Genomic DNA, 17,906 nt, shown 5'->3' on the forward strand with positions numbered 1-17,906 from the left:
CAATCCTGTTGCTTACAGACTCCAGTTGCCTCCCTTCTTAAAGATACCCAGGACATTCCATGTTTCCCTGTTGAAACCGCTAATCTTGAATCGGTTTCATTCCTCACTTCCTCCAACTCCGAAAGTCCAAACTCAACGAGGCGTTGAGTATGAAGTAGCCAAGATACTGGACTCACGTCACCGTTACGGTCAACTTCAGTATCTTATTAACTGGAAGGGTTATGGCCCTGAGGAACGTTCATGGACCAATGCTTCTGATGTCCATGCTCCTGCCTTGGTCCGGAGATTCCATTCCAAGTTTCCTCAAAAGCCAAAGAAGTGTCCTGGGGCCACTCCTAAAGGGGGGGGTGCTGTCACGATCCGGGTATCTGGACGCCATTTCTTACCTATCAGATGCCTCCTAAGGCTGGCTCAGCGCTCCAGGACCGGATCCCATCTGTTATCCTGATGTGCACATTCCCGCATCCTCTCCTGTCTCTCTGGACGCAGTCACAGTAACGCCTTATACATCTGGCATGGCGTCTCCCGCGGCCTCCGCCGCCGTCCCTGAGCTTCTGCATTCAGAGTGGCGATTACGTCAGCCGCGGCCTCCGCTGTGTCCGCGTGGTCTGGGGGTCTGATACAACCTCCCAGGTTCCGGTACATCTCAGCCCCTACAACTGAGGCTGCCTTCCATCAGCTCAGGCCCTCAGTTGTGACATCGCCCACGTAAACAGACAGGGCGGCACAAGAAGCAGGAGGGCAATGACGGAAGTTGCAAGGATTCTTCGCTGGGCGGAAAATCATGTGATAGCACTGTCAGCAGTGTTCATTCCGGGAGTGGACAACTGGGAAGCAGACTTCCTCAGCAGACACGACCTCCACCCGGGAGAGTGGGGACTTCACCCAGAAGTCTCCCACATGATTGTGAACCGTTGGGAAAAACCAAAGGTGGACATGATGGCGTCCCGCCTCAACAAAAAACTGGACAGATATTGCGCCAGGTCAAGGGACCCTCAGGCAATAGCTGTGGACGCTCTGGTAACACCGTGGGTGTACCAGTCAGTGTATGTGTTCCCTCCTCTGCCTCTCATACCCAAGGTACTGAGAATCATAAGAAGGAGAGGAGTAAGGACTATACTCGTGGCTCCGGATTGGCCAAGAAGGACTTGGTACCCGGAACTTCAAGAGATGCTCACGGAAGACCCGTGGCCTCTACCTCTAAAAAAGGACCTGCTCCAGCAGGGACCCTGTCTGTTCCAAGACTTACCGCGGCTGCGTTTGACGGCATGGCGGTTGAACGCCGGATCCTGAAGGAAAAAGGCATTCCGGATGAAGTCATCCCTACCCTGATCAAAGCCAGGAAGGATGTAACTGTGCAACATTATCACCGTATTTGGCGTAAATATGTTGCGTGGTGTGAGGCCAGGAAGGCCCCTACAGAGGAATTTCAACTGGGTCGTTTCCTGCATTTCCTGCAAACAGGACTGTCTATGGGCCTAAAATTAGGGTCCATTAAGGTTCAAATTTCGGCCCTGTCGATATTCTTCCAAAAAGAACTAGCTTCAGTTCCTGAAGTTCAGACGTTTGTCAAGGGGGTACTGCATATACAGCCTCCTTTTGTGCCTCCAGTGGCACCTTGGGATCTCAATGTAGTTTTGGGTTTCCTAAAATCACATTGGTTTGAACCACTCACCACTGTGGACTTAAAATATCTCACATGGAAAGTGGTAATGCTGTTAGCCCTGGCTTCAGCCAGGCGTGTCTCAGAATTGGTGGCTTTATCCTATAAAAGCCCTTACCTAATTTTTCATACGGACAGGGCAGAATTGAGGACTCGTCCCCAATTTCTCCCTAAGGTGGTTTCAGCGTTTCACTTAAACCAGCCTATTGTGGTACCTGCGGCTACTAGGGACTTGGAGGATTCCAAGTTGCTGGACGTAGTCAGGGCCCTGAAAATATATGTTTCCAGGACGGCTGGAGTCAGAAAATCTGACTCGCTGTTTATCCTGTATGCACCCAACAAGCTGGGTGCTCCTGCTTCTAAGCAGACTATTGCTCGTTGGATTTGTAGTACAATTCAGCTTGCACATTCTGTGGCAGGCCTGCCACAGCCAAAATCTGTAAAAGCCCATTCCACACGAAAAGTGGGCTCATCTTGGGCGGCTGCCCGAGGGGTCTCGGCTTTACAACTTTGCCGAGCAGCTACTTGGTCAGGGGCAAACACGTTTGCTAAATTCTACAAATTTGATACCCTGGCTGAGGAGGACCTGGAGTTCTCTCATTCGGTGCTGCAGAGTCATCCGCACTCTCCCGCCCGTTTGGGAGCTTTGGTATAATCCCCATGGTCCTTTCGGAGTCCCCAGCATCCACTAGGACGTCAGAGAAAATAAGAATTTACTTACCGATAATTCTATTTCTCATAGTCCGTAGTGGATGCTGGGCGCCCATCCCAAGTGCGGATTGTCTGCAATACTTGTACATAGTTATTGTTACAAAAATCGGGTTATTATTGTTGTGAGCCATCTTTTCAGAGGCTCCTCTGTTATCATGCTGTTAACTGGGTTCAGATCACAAGTTGTACGGTGTGATTGGTGTGGCTGGTATGAGTCTTACCCGGGATTCAAAATCCTTCCTTATTGTGTACGCTCGTCCGGGCACAGTATCCTAACTGAGGCTTGGAGGAGGGTCATAGGAGCCAGTGCACACCAGGTAGTCCTAAAGCTTTTACTTTTGTGCCCAGTCTCCTGCGGAGCCGCTATTCCCCATGGTCCTTTCGGAGTCCCCAGCATCCACTACGGACTATGAGAAATAGAATTATCGGTAAGTAAATTCTTATTATTAATGTTGGCTTACAAGTAAGAAGAGAGAAAAACAAATAACGGGATACTTTGGCTGAGTATTGACCCTCACAATGAGCTGCCTGTACAGTAGGCCTCTCTTAAGAGCACTTTTGAAGAAACTGACAGCTTGAAAAAGTTATCTTCACTGCCTACAGGGATATTGCTGACGGAGAGCAACAGCCGTGTGCCAAGAAGGAGGGTTGTGCTGTATTCCACTAATGCAGTCTGGAAGTGTATCATCATTGGGGTATACATCTGTAGAGACAGTCAACAACTCAAACATTCCCTTTTGTCACTCTCCTGCAGCAAGTGCTAAAATCAGAGCTGGCTGCCCATTTTGTATTCATTTTAATTATTACAATTTCTCTGCCATCAATCATAAAAATATATTGTGTTGACTGACGTGTAAATTACTCATTTTGAAGGTAGGGCAGTATGTGTAATATAGGCCCCTGTTTATCAAGCCTTGGAAAGTGATAAATAACACAGTGATAAAGTACCAACCAACCAATCAGCTCCTAACTGCCATGTCACAGGCTGTGTTTGAAAAATAACAGGAGCTGATTGGTTGGTACTTTATCACCGTGCTATTTATCACTCTCCAAGGCTTGATAAATCTGAGCCTTCATTCCTAAGTGCAATTTACTGGGTCCCCAAATTTCCCAAGTAATAATACACACAAGTGAGTAAAGTCAGCTTTTTATGAAGGAACTGTGGGGTAGATGTATTATGTACAGAGGGAAAAGGTAGCAAGTGCACTATCTCACACTAGCTCAACCTGTAGTAACCAGAGGCACTTAGCATGTTCCTGGCCAGGGCTATGAGCTTACCCACCGCATCAAGGTAGCCTCTCATTGGGTAAGTCCCTAACACTAACTATAGGGATTCAGGTCCGGGGGGCAGGACACCCCAGAGCCATTTGAAGGTGTTACATATATATATAAAACAAACTATAAGTGCCATGGAGTGATGAAATAGTGTTAAATTGCGATGCCCCAGGGACACCCAGCCACGGCAGGCACAGGGAGCCCCGCACCCCAGAGAATCCCCCCAATTATGGATTGCCATATTAAACAAAATGTAGGAGTCTTACCTCAGTGTGCTCATTCCAAATGTAAAGGCTAGAGCAGAGGTTCTCAAACTTGGTCCTCGGGAGCCCACACAGTGCATGTTTTGCAGGTAACCCAGCAGGTGCACAGGTGTATTAATTACTCACTGACACATTTTAAAAGGTCCGCAGGTGGAGCTAATTATTTTACTTGCGATTCTGAGAGGAGACCTGCAAAACATGCACTGTGTGGGGTCCTGAGGACCGAGTTTGAGAACCTCTGGGCTAGAGTGTAGGACTATTTAAAATCAGAGAGGTGGGTGGGGCAGGGTGCTAAATTAGGGTGAAGGTGTCTCCTATCTTCAAAAATTTATGAATACATCAGTTACAGAGGGAAAAGGGCCCTAATTTGCACACCTTAATTAGGTAGTGAGGTGCTACTCTGCTTGAGACTTAGTAAAGTGTACACAGGGAAAAGGTAGCAGGTGCACTATCTCACACTAGCTAGGGTAGATGTATAACCTGGAGAAGGCATAAGGAAGTGATAAACGTACCAGCCAATCAGCTCCAATATGTAAATTAACAGTTAGGAGCTGATTGGCTGGTGCGTTTATCACCTTGCACTTATCACTGGTTTATCACTTCCTTATGCCTTCTCCAGGTTAATATATATGCCCCAGTGTTAGAAAATGAATTTTGTAACTTCAAAATTATTATTTTGAGGCACATAAAGCTGGTTATGTTTAGTTAGCATTTCCTGCAGGGACCTATGACTTTTTGGTTATCCGGATGGTAGGTCACCATGGATTAGGTTTATTAGACCTAATCCATGTCGACCCATTGGTCCATAACGGACTTTTTGCAAGCTAATGGTTATTTACTGTAGCAACTTCAAAACTAGGCTATTCCTAGGGAAGAGCTTCACATATTATGCTGAGACTGATTGAATCTTTAGGCTAGAATGTAATCTGAGGGCAACCATGCGCATTAGGGTCAGGAAAGAAGTTAGTGTAATTCAGCAGCCAAGGGAGAGGTCGGAGGCTGAATCCTGCGCTACTGTGACATGTTAGCATAAGCCGGACAGAACAGCTGGTACTACTAGGAGATAAGGAATGAGATCCACTAATTCACTCTCTGTATAACTCCTGTCACATTTGCCATACAGTACAGCCAGTATGAGATGTGATCAGCTGGTCAACGGTCACAATGTTGACATTTATAATGTATGTCCACAGTACCATGTTGATAGTTATGATATCGAAATTGTTGAAATGTCGACACCTAACATGTCAACAATTGCAAAATGTTCACCATGTTATTAGGCTTAGGGCTAGGTTTATCAATAAGATTAATGTTAAAATGAGGGATAGGATTAGGGTTAGGAAAAGGGACATAATTATTGGCGCAACCACTGAGCCGCTGAGTTAGGGTTAGGGCAATGGTTCCCAAACATGGTCCTCAAGGCTTCCCAACAGTTCAGGTTTTATGGATAACCCATATCGATCTTCTCATATTCTTCGAACTTGCCTACTGCATCCTCTTCCTATCTGACATTGCCCTTGTTTCAATCTGGTCTAAATGTTTGACATCCACCTCATCAGTTTGCAAATCCCCACACTGGCTCCTCATAGTCATACTGTATTACTCACATTGACATGTGAGGAGACTGGGGTGTGTGATGGAGTGTAGCCATGCACTGGGCTTTATCCACCCACTCTCACCTTCCAGCAGCTGAGATGTTGCAGAATGTCCTGGAACATTGATAACACAACTCTCACTAGGGAAGAAAAAAAAAGATAAGGACTGAAAAACCACAAGACGAAATGAGATGGACAACAAGTAGGAATCCACCTACTCAGTGGGTGAGTCAGGTTATCATCAACACTGGCACAGGCGCCTGCTGTCACCTATTTGCGCTTGCATGCAGAGATTACAGTTGCCAGTCGTGCCCACCTAACAATATAACCAACTTCAGTCTATTTTAGCACCAACTTTATGTGCACCTGACTGACTTGGTCTAAAGGGGAAGACACATGAGTACACAAATGGTCTGTGCAACGAACAGAATAGGCCCTCAAGGAGAAATACACAAAACAGAGACTACACACCCTGCTCACTTTGGCCCCCTTGACTGATGTCCACTAATTCTAGAACAAAACACAAACAGCCCTCACAGATTGTCTACACTAACATTGCTACCCAGATAATACAGCACAGTATGTGCCTCCTACCTAGCCTAACTACTAACAACAGTACCTGGAACATAACAACACTAAATGGCCTTAGTGTACATAACAATAACTGACAGGCTAGGTGTGTGCACTGTCCTAGTGACTTAACTATACTTAAGTGTTCTAGCTACTATTACATATGCAAAGTACAATATAGTGGCCAATTACTGCCTCTCTGGACTTACACTTCTCCTATGTCTTGCTGCTAGGGTCCTAGCACACACTATGCAGCATCTTCTCCTACTAAAGGGTGTGACCTAATTACCGGATACATGTATTAAGCCTAATGCCTACTACAGACATACATTGTGGTAGAAGTCTATGCATGGTCTAAGGTCAGGTGCCCAAGCTGCCATCGGTCTAATTCTGCTAATCCTGTCTAACCCAAGACAGGATTCAATGTATTGCCGGGTACACACTAAATGATGTGTACCCAGAGCAATATTACAGGGGGAGGGGGTGCTGGCATTGGCAAGTGCATACACACTTGACGATACCCTCGCTGGCGATGTCACCCGTCAGTCCTGCATGCAGGTCTCACTGAGGATATCGCTGATGATGTATGGAAGTGCGCATCGTCAGTGGCATAGTGCACACACACTGGATGATTTTAACCATGCGTCGTTCTGATCTGTTGTAATCGGTTACATCATTAACAATGTCGACTAGTGTGAACCCGGCATATGGCTTAGTGCTCCTTGTGCCATGGGTCTAGTGGCCAGCTAACCTAGGGCAAATTGTATGTACTGTAGGTGCCTAATGTGTCATCGACGTAATGCCTGGCAGTTATCACTAAGCCACTTGGCCTAATGCCTGAAGTTCAGTGGGCCTCAGGACCGATGCCCAGTTAACCGAAGGGGTAATACCCTGTTGGTTTAGTGTTTATAGGTAAAGTAATGGTGCCCCACTATGGCTTTACTTTATCTAGCCAACCTCAGTGGGCACAGAGGGGAACCCTTGTTCCGACCCTTCAAGTACTGCTTCTCAATTTGCCAAACACTGAGCCCTACATTTTTTTTTCTTAATTCTGCCATCTCTTCTGGGCTTCGATCTTCCGGCATCTCTTAGCTTATCTTCCAGCAAGCCTATTCTTTTCTGCTGTGTTCTGTGGCACTTTAGAACTCTTTTATGCTCCCTGAGAGGGAGGGGGTGGAGACATGATACGGCAAGCCATGATTATCTGCTATTGTCTTGTGGTCAGCAGCATTTTCAAAGTGCCACAAGCCAATTGCTGGAACTTGAAAACTTTTAGATTCATGCTCACCATAACCAAGTAGCATCTGTCTAACTGGGATGGTTTAAGATTGAATACTGATTGAATCCTGTTGGACAAAACCTGACGCTCAGCCAAACTAGTTAAGTCAGATTTAAACAATTTTTATGGACGACAGTTTTTGTCCATGTTCCAGTGTTTGGGAGAAAATGCTCTCATCCATTACCAGATTTTCATTCCAACCAGCCAGATATGGCAGATGATCTGCCAGATAATTGTATAGTGTATGCCCAGCTTCACAGATTGATTTTGTGTCTCTAATTATCAGGTAGACGATATAGCATGATACAATGAGCAGCTTATTGAATCTGTCTCAAAGTATTTGCTGCCAATATTTTGAACCACTCTTGTTTATGAAAAATAATACTAGAGGTAATAACATTGAAATGCCTGTTCATATTTGTTGTTGTTTTTTTCTTCACCTTATTACACAAAAACTTTACTATAAATTATTAAATAGCTTTTTAATAAAATAACTTTTGCAGCATTTAATCTGATTCTTTTCATAAATCACTATCCTTTAGTATATCTGTGATATTTGTTTTTTAGGGGATTTTTTCACAGAATACAGGATCAAACTGTTATTGGCAGCAGAATTTGCCTTGAAGCCATCTTGTAGTTGAATTGTTGGCCTTATTGCTTGCGCTCACCTTACAGTACAAATTTTCCGGGATTGTTGATAAAGCAAGTTCTGCATAACCTAATTTTCATTTACTGTTTTTGATGCCTTTTCAGTGTTTGCAAATTCATTTTTGAGGGCCTGTCCAAATACATCCACATGTGTTCCATCAAGTAATGCAATGCATATGTTTAAATAACACTCCCTGGAACAAATGCAGGTCTGCATGGTTTAAAACTTAAAAAGACTATATTAAACTATGATACTGCCAGCTAGGAAACTTCGACAAACCAAACCCTAAAATTATGCTCCATCTACCATGCGGCACTACAATATCTTTACATAAAAGGGGAACTATTATGAGACTTTGGGGGAGATTCAAATGTTTGAAAAGTCAGTTGGGTATCTGTTTTTTCCTATCTAATAGGAAAAAACCGACACCCAACCGACTTTTCAAACATTTGAATTCCCCCCTTTACTTGAAATAAATTGTGAGTGTTGCGAAAAAGCATTATTGTTTACATCCTTGAAGGTAGTGGAAATGGAGTCAGCCAATACTTTTAATGAGATCCTTTTGGGGGGTTTTGGGCACTGTTTATACAGGAAAGAAAATTTCCATCCAAAATTAATTAGTTCTCAAAAAGTAAGTGGGTAGCAAACAATGTCATTGCAAACAAATGTCTCCTTAAGGGAAATGATTCAGTTAGAATGTCTGTATTAACCCATTGTAGGGTGCATATAGGTTAAGGAAAAATAATGTGAACACAATCATACTGTAAATAAAGCTTTGTGTGCAAAATTCTGTGTAAGTCCCAGGACCATATGAGGGGGTTGTGACTAATGCCACAGTGTACAAGACCAAGGATGTGCACAGGTCCATTACTTGTTCCAGTATTATGCTCTGTGAAAATGTTCCTGCCTTTGTGATTCTGTTACACATCGGGGTCTTAGCCCCACTTACCTGGTCCTCAGTGTCACCTTACGCCCATATGTTTCCCTCTTGGCCGCCTATGGCACTCCTGAGTCCTGTGTCACTATCTGTAAACAAACACCACCCTGCTTTTCAGCTTCATTGCTGCAGCCATCTTGGACTGCATCACATGATCCATTCTGACAAAATAGTCTGCAGCAACTCCTGTCACATGCCTATCAGCTTTTGCTGGCGTAGTCACAGGGCTCACTGCGGATTCTGTACCGCTGCACAGCTTTCTCTGCCCCTAGGCAGAGAAAGCTATGCAGTGATCTGGCAGCATGATCAGCTATGTGTGTCCTGTGTTCAATGGGCACACAAGGTGATCACTGTGGAAAAATGTAAAGAAAAACTAAAAAAAAACCTATATATATATATATATATTTTTTTTATTTTTTTCCATACTCACCTACCTGGTCGACAGGGATCCCTGCTGCTGCTGTGACCCCCCAAAGCAATGAAGTGATGCTGCAAACATGCCCATATTACCACAACAACAAACCAACACGATGCCACATCTGCATCTGACCACCCAACTCCCCGCAATTGCTCATAAACGTCCAATACACTTCTCCCTGGGCGCATCCGAAACTTCACTGCGATTCTGCATGAACATGACTGTGATGCACGCGCAGATGAAAAAATTGCACAAGAAAAAAACAAACGCACACAGAACACTGCAAATGATACTATAGTTGAGCACATGGACAACATAAACACAGTACACTGCACCACATAATGGTTTGGTACATGGATCATACATATACAGTGCATCCAGAAAGTATTCACAGCGCTAAACTTTTTCCACATTTTGCTATGTTACAGCCTTATTCCAAACTGGAATAAAATTAATTTTTTCCCTCAAAATTCTACACACAATACTCCATATTGACAACATGAAAAAAGTGTTTTTGAGATTTTTGCATAGTAATTAAAAATAAAAAACTAAGAAATCCCATGTACATAAGTATTCACACACTTTGCTCAATACTTTTGTTGATGCACCTTTGGCAATTACAGCCTCAAGTCTTTTTGAATATGATGCCACAAGGTTGGCACACCTATCTTTGGCCAGTTTTGCCCGTTCCTCTTTGCAGCACCTCTCCAAGCTCCATCAAGTTGGATGGGAAGCGTCGGTGCACAGCCATTTTCAAATCTCTCCACAGATGTTTAATCTGATTCAAGTCTGGGCTCTGGCTGGGTCACACAAGGACATTCACAGAGTTTTCCTGAAGCCAATCCTTTGATATCTGGGCTGTGTTCTTAGGGTCGTTGTCCTGCTGAAAGATGAACTGTAGCCCCAATCTGAGGTCAAAAGCACTCTTGAGCAGGTTTTCATCCAGGATGTCTCTGTACATAGCTGCATTCATCTTCCCCTCTATCCTGGCTATTCTGAGAGTCCTTCAGGTGCATTTTGGCAAACTCCAGGTGGGCTGCCATGTGCTTTTTACGAAGGCGTGGCTTCTGTCTAGCCACTCTACTAGGGAGCCAATCCCAGGCCATATATTTCAATCCCGGGATACCCCACATACATGACTAACCGGATACCGCGGGCGGGAAACTCCACAGCCTCTTAGTGGAAACAGGATGCACCTGAGCTCAATTTTGAGCTTCATGGCAAAGGCTGTGAATACTTACATACATGTGATTTCTTAGTTTTTTTATTTTTAATAAATTTTCATAAATATCAAAAAACGTATTTCACGTTGTCATTATGGGGTATTGTGTGCAGAATTTGGAGGGGAAAATATATTTATTCTATTTTGGAATAAAGCTCTAACACCACAACATGTGAAAAAGTGAAGCATTTTGAATACTTTCCCCATATATATCTATATTACACCATAAACACACACATCTCGCAAATAACACTTATTGAGAGAGCTGTGTAAATATTAGAAAAAAAATGTCTGTGTCCTAGTTAAAATACATTACTGAAGATGCTATGGAGAGTCTCAGTGAGGATAGTGTGAGACATCATATTAGAGGTCTTGATTGTATGCTTTTGGGACTGCATATGCATTTTGTAATGACAATTCTTCAAGTTGTCTTTTATCACTTGGACACACGCAGCCTGTCCCCCTGCAGTAACTACACACCCTAATCAAGGATCTGTGGCCACGCCCCTTTAAAGAAACTTACCTTGCAGCAGGAATAGCATGCCAGCCAAGCAATATATGATTCCTGTGTTCTACCATGCAAATCCGCACCTACCTGCCAGTCATCTGCAGGACAGGCAGTCTCATTGGGAAGTGTTTCCTCCCTCTGGTACTGCCAAACCGGGATGCAATTAGCAGAGAGCGTGCTGCCTGTGGGAAGCCACTCCCTGCCTTTCAGACAGCCCTACTTGACTTCTATGGGCTGCACCCGATTGTAGTTCATAGAAGCCAGGTTTTGAAAATGCATAGTCCTGCCGCTGCTGACGTGCATGCGCCGGTCCCGTTGCCTGTCTGCTACATTGTGCACATTTTGTTAAAACTCTTAGATGCAGTGGAGGTGGAAGAGCGTGTTGTAGTGTGAGGTTGGACCCCAGGCATTGGATGGGGAAGCAAAGAGAGCTTTTGATAATTATTCAGCAAAACAGTGAAGTGTGCAGAACCTCAAGAGTCAATGGTCATCTGGAAATGGAAACCAATTTCATTATGTTTTCCAGGATTTTAAAATTATATCAAACTGCATAGCCCAATGTCACGCCCCTAGAGCTTCTTGTATAATTTATTCATAACCGTACTTCAGAGTTGATGTATGAAATCAATGTTATATTGTTGTGATGCAGTTAGCAATCCGGCAATCTGGATGCTGGGGGTCATGTGACCGATGCCGGAATCCCAGAGCCAGACCACCGACCTTTTGAAATGTAAGCAGTAGAACCACGCTAATCAGAACCAATCAGAACCGGGGAGTCAGGCTGTATAAGGGCTTCCTCAGTCTCCCCTAGATCGTTCCTATTGTGGATACAGCTGCCCACCAATTGCTCCATGCCCTACACTGTCCATTACTGCAGACATCTCACAACACTTTCATCTGTACTACCGGCTGCCACTGCAATTGTTAGTCCCCCTTTCTCTTTTTCTCATCATAAGTCCCATTTCTGCAGGGTGTTAGTTACCTTGTCATTGGCCCTCATATATCATCATTGGTCTCCTCTTTTATTACTACTTTCTCTCTCATCGTTAGTCTCCGTCTCTCATTGTTGTTTCCCAGCTTACGTCGTTGGTCACCCTCTCTGGTTCTCACGTCGTTGGTTCCCTTCTCTCATCATTTTTCTTCCTCTCGACATAGGTCCCTCTCTCTCATCGTTGGTCCCTCCTCCTTGTCTCTAGGGCAGTATGGATGGTGTAATAGTTAGCATTACTACCTCGCAGCACTAAAGTCATGGGTTTGACAAAGTATTGCTGTTATATGTATCTACTTTTCGTTATGCAATAAAAACTTAATTTGCACTAAAGTCATGGGTTTGATTCCCACCAAGGCCGTTGGGAGGGAGGCGTCAGTACGGTGTTGCGCGCGCGGGGGGGGGGGGGGCAAAAATAGGGGCATGTCATGAGTGGTTTCGGGGCGGCTACATGACATCACATGCAGCTGCTCCCATAAAAAAGATGACCAGACTGCACAGGTAAGGGTCGACCTTAAATCAATGCTTTTACAATAAAATTGAGACGGACACATCGTGCAGCAGTGCTATACATGCTGGGCGGTCTTTAGCACGTGAGGAGATAGCAGCAGATCTTGCTACAGATGCAATGATCTGCGTCCATCTCTGAATCTTCTGTTTGGATTTATGTTTCTGTCTGCAAGAGTTTTGGATTCTCGTGCCTGTTCCTGCAAGCTTCCATTTGTGTCAAGTTAAGGTACTTTTGCAAGTCTTCTGATTTCCCTCCATTTGGATGTTCTGGACTTGAGGGCCTTAGAACCACTGCATCTGCCAAGCTAGGAATTTGTTCATTTACCACGTTACTATTGTTTGTTCCTGTTTATTCTGCCATATACCACATTATTATTCTGCTATTGTTTCTTGACTTTGCTTCTGTCATTACCATTGCAAAGTTTCCAGTAATCTCCATGTTAAGTTTTATCTGCACTCCTTCCTTGCTATTATTACACCCTCTAATAAATATAATTTGTTTGTTTGTTATCTCTGCAAGACACCTACTTGTCATTTATGTCTCTTCATAATTATATTGACGTTGTACCATACTTGCCTACTTTCCTGGAATGGCCGGGAGGCTCCCAAAAATCGGGTGACCCTCCCTGCCCCCCAGAAGAGCAGGCAAGTCTCACGATTTTTCAGGTGCCCCCTGCCCGGCCACCCACTTAGTGAGTAAAGTGGGCGGTCCGGGCAGTCGATGATTCGATTCTTGCTGAATCGTTTTATCGTTGCCAGTAATATCGGCATTACAGGGTGGTGGCATGGCTTAAATGAAATGACACTGTAACCACGCCCCACCCTGCCCCCATTCCACCTCCGCCACGCCCCCTGCTGAGCTGACCTGGCTGCTCTCTCCCAGAAAGCAGCCGGGATGTCAGTAAGTATGCGTTGTACACCATTTGAATCTTTGTTCATACTGCTGCCAAATTAATACAATTTAAAAAACCACAAAAAAAAAGCATTTGTATTCACTACTACATTCTGTGACTTGTTCTACTGGAAATGGAGGGATTGTAGCAGATATGGAGATATCTACTGCAATCATTCCTTATACATGTGGGTAATAAATAATACGTTTTTGTAGGATATCCCCCCAAAAACAGGTGTGTTGGTGGGATATTTTGCGTATATTTATTAATAGGCCCCCAATCTGATACACAGTTCTGTGGTATCATGTCACCCCTTTGTAATTGTTGGGTCTGACTCCTGATCCTGCTCCTTCAAAAGTTAGGGGTCTATTTACGAAGTCTTGGATGGAGATAAAGTACCTGCCAATCAGCAGCTACCTGGCATGTCACAGACTGCATTTGAAAAATGACAGAAGCTGGTTAGTTGGGACTTTATCTCCATCCAAAGCTTAGTGCCTTAGTGTCTTGATCCTAGCTTTAAGGTCCCTAAGGGCTTGCAAGCCTTATATCTAGAATGAACTTCACATACAGAAAACTGTAATAAAACATAAATCGGGATTATTGGGATGCTTCCCAGTTCTGCCTGTAATCCTTGAGTATGGACATCCACTGGTCTAGGCACTGGTCTAGATACTTCCTAGCTATAGCAGCAGAACATGCTTTAACTGGATTAGCCACCTAGTTAAATTTCTGGCTCACTAATCAGGGTATCTACTAATAGCATTTATGGAAATTACCAAAATTCTAGGGAACAGTCTGATTTTTCTTGTTTCTCGGCCCATATCAGTATATTAAGTAGGGGACCAGCGGCGTCGGCAATTTCTTTAATTTTTTACATTTATTTATTTATTTATTTATTATATTTCCCAAATAAAAAGTACTAAAGGCCCATACACATGTTCGATGTAATTTTATAAGACAGTAGACAGCAGAAGTGTGGGTACCTGACCCTATTCTATCTATCATCTGATTACCTCGAGTACTCTCTCATCCTTTGCCAGGTAATTAGTCCTCTGCAATGCAGCAGTAACAGAGGCCCTGTGCAAGTCCAAATGGACGGCAGAAGTACTTCACTTGGCATCGAAGTCATAAACCATACTCTCTCATTTGTTGAATTGGAGTAATACCGCCATACTATCAAAGAAGTGATAGGCCTGATCAGTACTTGGATGGGAGACCACCTTGGAATATCAGGTGCAGGAACTAATCCTATATATTTCAACAAAATGCAGAAGTGGTGGAGAAGCCTATGATCAATACCTCTACTCTGCAACTATTTTTCTTCTTTACGGCTTATTGATTGAGCACAGGGGTTCAGCTATTAGAAAACAATTATTTCTGTACTTACCAGTTTTTCCTGTCCCTTGGAGTGGCAGGAGTTGGTTATATACTTGCATAGCATCATATCCACATTTCGTTAGGTAGGATCATCAGCAGACTAACATACCAAGAGAGTAATCATCATAGAGTACATCATTAGGGATTAAAACCTGTACTGGTGTTTTTATATGTAGTACTCTTGTAATGTTTTCAATTAAACATTTTTGTTTTTAATATTTCACCTGAGGTGCACTCAAATACATGTGACTCAATACAAGGAGAAGTTTAGTGTATAATATTGGAAGACTTGGAATTTAAATTGACACTATATTAGACTTCCTTCCCCCGTTGGGTGAATATCGATGTTTCGTCTGTCTGTGTGTAAACTATTTTATGTGAATTATGATTAAAAGTTAAATTTGAATACTATTTATCTGTCCAAGTGTGCCCCGACAAAGAGTCTTTCTTCTCTTTCCCTTTGTCCTAGATCTCTGAATCTTCAGTAAAAAGCACAGCAAGAGGAATAAAACATAGCTGTGGAGGGAAGAGAGCATTGGGTGGGGGCAGCTCTATTGAATTTGCCGTCATTTGAGAAAGTTGCAGACCACACCATTTCTGCTTTAGACTACCAGTCTAGTAAGAGTATGGTGTGAGCAGGTGAATGCAGGTGTAAATGTCAAGAGGACGCCATCTGTAGATCTTGGGATAACACTTTATACGGAAAATGGGTATCTGATTTGTGCCAGCTTTGGAATATGGTATTCTGCCAGTCAAAAAAGTTTTTTATTTTTAGTTTACCTTATAGAATTGTGCGAAAATTAGCTACCTGAAACTTTGTCATGTTTTTCCTCCGATACTAAAGCTATAGCTAACTCTGAGTGTGTAAATGGAATTACTGATATTTTTTCTTTGAAGAAGTAGTTGAAGCAGAAACCAGCCTATTACAGTGTGGATTTTTGTAAACTATTCAAAACTCTAAATGGAGAGAAAAGCATTGTCACTCACAGCCACTGACAGTGCCTCCTCCATCATCCAGCGCTGAGACTGTAGAGAATCAATAGGAAAACTATTGTTCCTATCTGTTTTTCCCATTCAATGGTGGAGAAAATATCCGTCAATGGCGAGGAAGCAATTGTTCTTTACCATGGATTATATTGCACCCCGATGTTTTACTGTTGCTAGATGGCTATTCTCCTAAAGAATATAAATTTCGCACCATATTTGACTCTGTATTGCTGGGTATGATTGATAAAATGATCAATGGAAGATTTCAGTGTCTCAAAACCATGAAGAAAGAGAAAATATCCCCAGTGTTAGCAAACTGTATTTTCATTACCTTCTCTGTGTAAAGTAATAATGTCACGACTATGTAGGAAAGGCCAATGTTCTGAGGAGAAAGGGAAGGTGTCAGACATAATGTGCCCTTTTCATGACAGGGATGCGTAGTTATGCCCCAAAGATGCTGTGGCCCATGCCTCCAAGATGTTGTGGCCCATGCCTCAAAGATCCTGTGGCTCAAGGTACCAAGATGGTGTGGCCTATGCCCCCAAAATGGTTTTGGTTACTAGTACCAGGGCCGAAAAGATCTCTTGGTTTGCCAGGAAAAGGCACAAAGGGAGTAACACTTCTGAAAACCATGCTGACTGTACAGAATAAGGGTCTCGCTTATTAAAGCAGTTTCCTATCCCTGCTTTTTATAAGTGTCCTCAACAACCCTTTACAAATGTAGTGCTGATGCCACCTTTTATTCCTTTTCATAAATATCTCCATAATTATGATGTGAATGTATCATGTTAGAAGGAGGGTATTTGTCCTGTAATGTGAGCACATTTGCATTTGTAATGTTATTGCTACGACAATAAAGCCATTAGTCTAAACTGAATTGTTTTATTCAGGACGTTAAAAAAAAGCTTTAGTTTCAGTTACATTAGATGTACACAGACTTAAATGAACTATAATACATTCTAGACCTTCAATTTTCCCATATGGCTTACAGCACAATAATGACAGTGGTTGGTAGGGTACAGTAGATTTGGAATATGTTGTGAATATGAATAGACAACATCTCCTTGATTAAAGTTGTTTAATCATCTGTAATTATAAATAAGCTTATAGTCGCTGCATCAGTCTGTTCTACCCTTTGTCCCAATGTATTACAAATTAGCATTTTTTTTTTTTTTTTTTTTGCTGGTTTATAGCCAAACAGATGGACCTCCTTGTAAAATTCCTAAATAATGTTAATTGTATGTTTTTTGTGCCAGAGAAGAGCCTGGTATTAAATGTTCTAGGATCCTGGGTTAAGCATAACCATATTTTTACGCTCCAAATGTGCGCCACTTTAGGGATATGGTGAGCAAAGCAAATGTTTAATAGGTTCACAGAACTTGGAGACACATGGTACAAATATAAGAGCATTTATATGAAATTGAAAGTCATACTGGAGATGTAAACGGCTGATGCGCAGAACTTTGTACATTTGAAAAATGGCTTCATTTCTACTTAGCTGTAGATTTACATTTGATGCAGAAATGAAAATTGGATTCCTTTCTCTGTGCATTCAATCAATGGTTTTACAGATCTGATTTGTGTATAAACAGAAATGTTGCTGACATGAAATAATAATTTAACTAGCAAGTCTTGCACATATTCTCTGACTGTAAAATCAGAATCCTTAGCTGACCTACTTGGTTCTCCAGTTTAACTCTTGGCAGCTGTATGATTATGTGTGCACTGGATGAAAATGATTACATGCAAAATAATCACATGTACTCCAGAAGACATTCATCTTCTTTTTTTTTTTTTGGAGGGGGGGAGGGGTGTGGGTGTAGTTTGGACACGTACTGTAAGACACAATTGGGGAGCTTTATCTGACATTTAAAGAGGACAAGTTGAGGTGTTGTCTACAGCAACCAAGAAGGTTTGATAAATCTCCCCCAATAGAACGAAGAAAACTGGGACAGACAAAGGGTAGTGGAAAACGGAGTCCATGTGGGGTATACAAGGGAGGAGAAACAGAAAGCAGACCTTGGTGGGAATGCAAAAGGAGCTTATAAAAGAATAATGGAC

General features: G+C 42.9%; 1 protein-coding gene and 1 long non-coding RNA gene across 5 annotated transcripts in view; one reads left to right on the forward strand and one right to left on the reverse strand.

The window, feature by feature from the left end:
- The window catches only part of LOC134933109 (uncharacterized), an 86,399-nt gene extending 77,320 nt beyond the window's left edge, over positions 1 to 9,079 (reverse strand). Inside the window, exons 1-2 of one of the 2 annotated variants that reach the window (XR_010179607.1) lie at positions 8,955 to 9,079; positions 5,520 to 5,647 (exon numbers count right to left, since the gene is read on the reverse strand). This is a non-coding gene — a long non-coding RNA (uncharacterized LOC134933109). The remainder of the gene's footprint in view (positions 1 to 5,519; positions 5,648 to 8,954) is intronic. The other variant, XR_010179606.1, reaches the window with a different exon arrangement.
- NEURL1B (neuralized E3 ubiquitin protein ligase 1B) overlaps positions 1 to 17,906 on the forward strand; it is a 751,932-nt gene that overhangs the window by 217,884 nt on the left and 516,142 nt on the right. The gene's annotated exons all lie outside the window — the stretch shown is intronic.

The sequence above is a fragment of the Pseudophryne corroboree genome, chromosome 6 (assembly GCF_028390025.1).
Source record: "Pseudophryne corroboree isolate aPseCor3 chromosome 6, aPseCor3.hap2, whole genome shotgun sequence".
NCBI lineage: Eukaryota > Metazoa > Chordata > Amphibia > Anura > Myobatrachidae > Pseudophryne > Pseudophryne corroboree.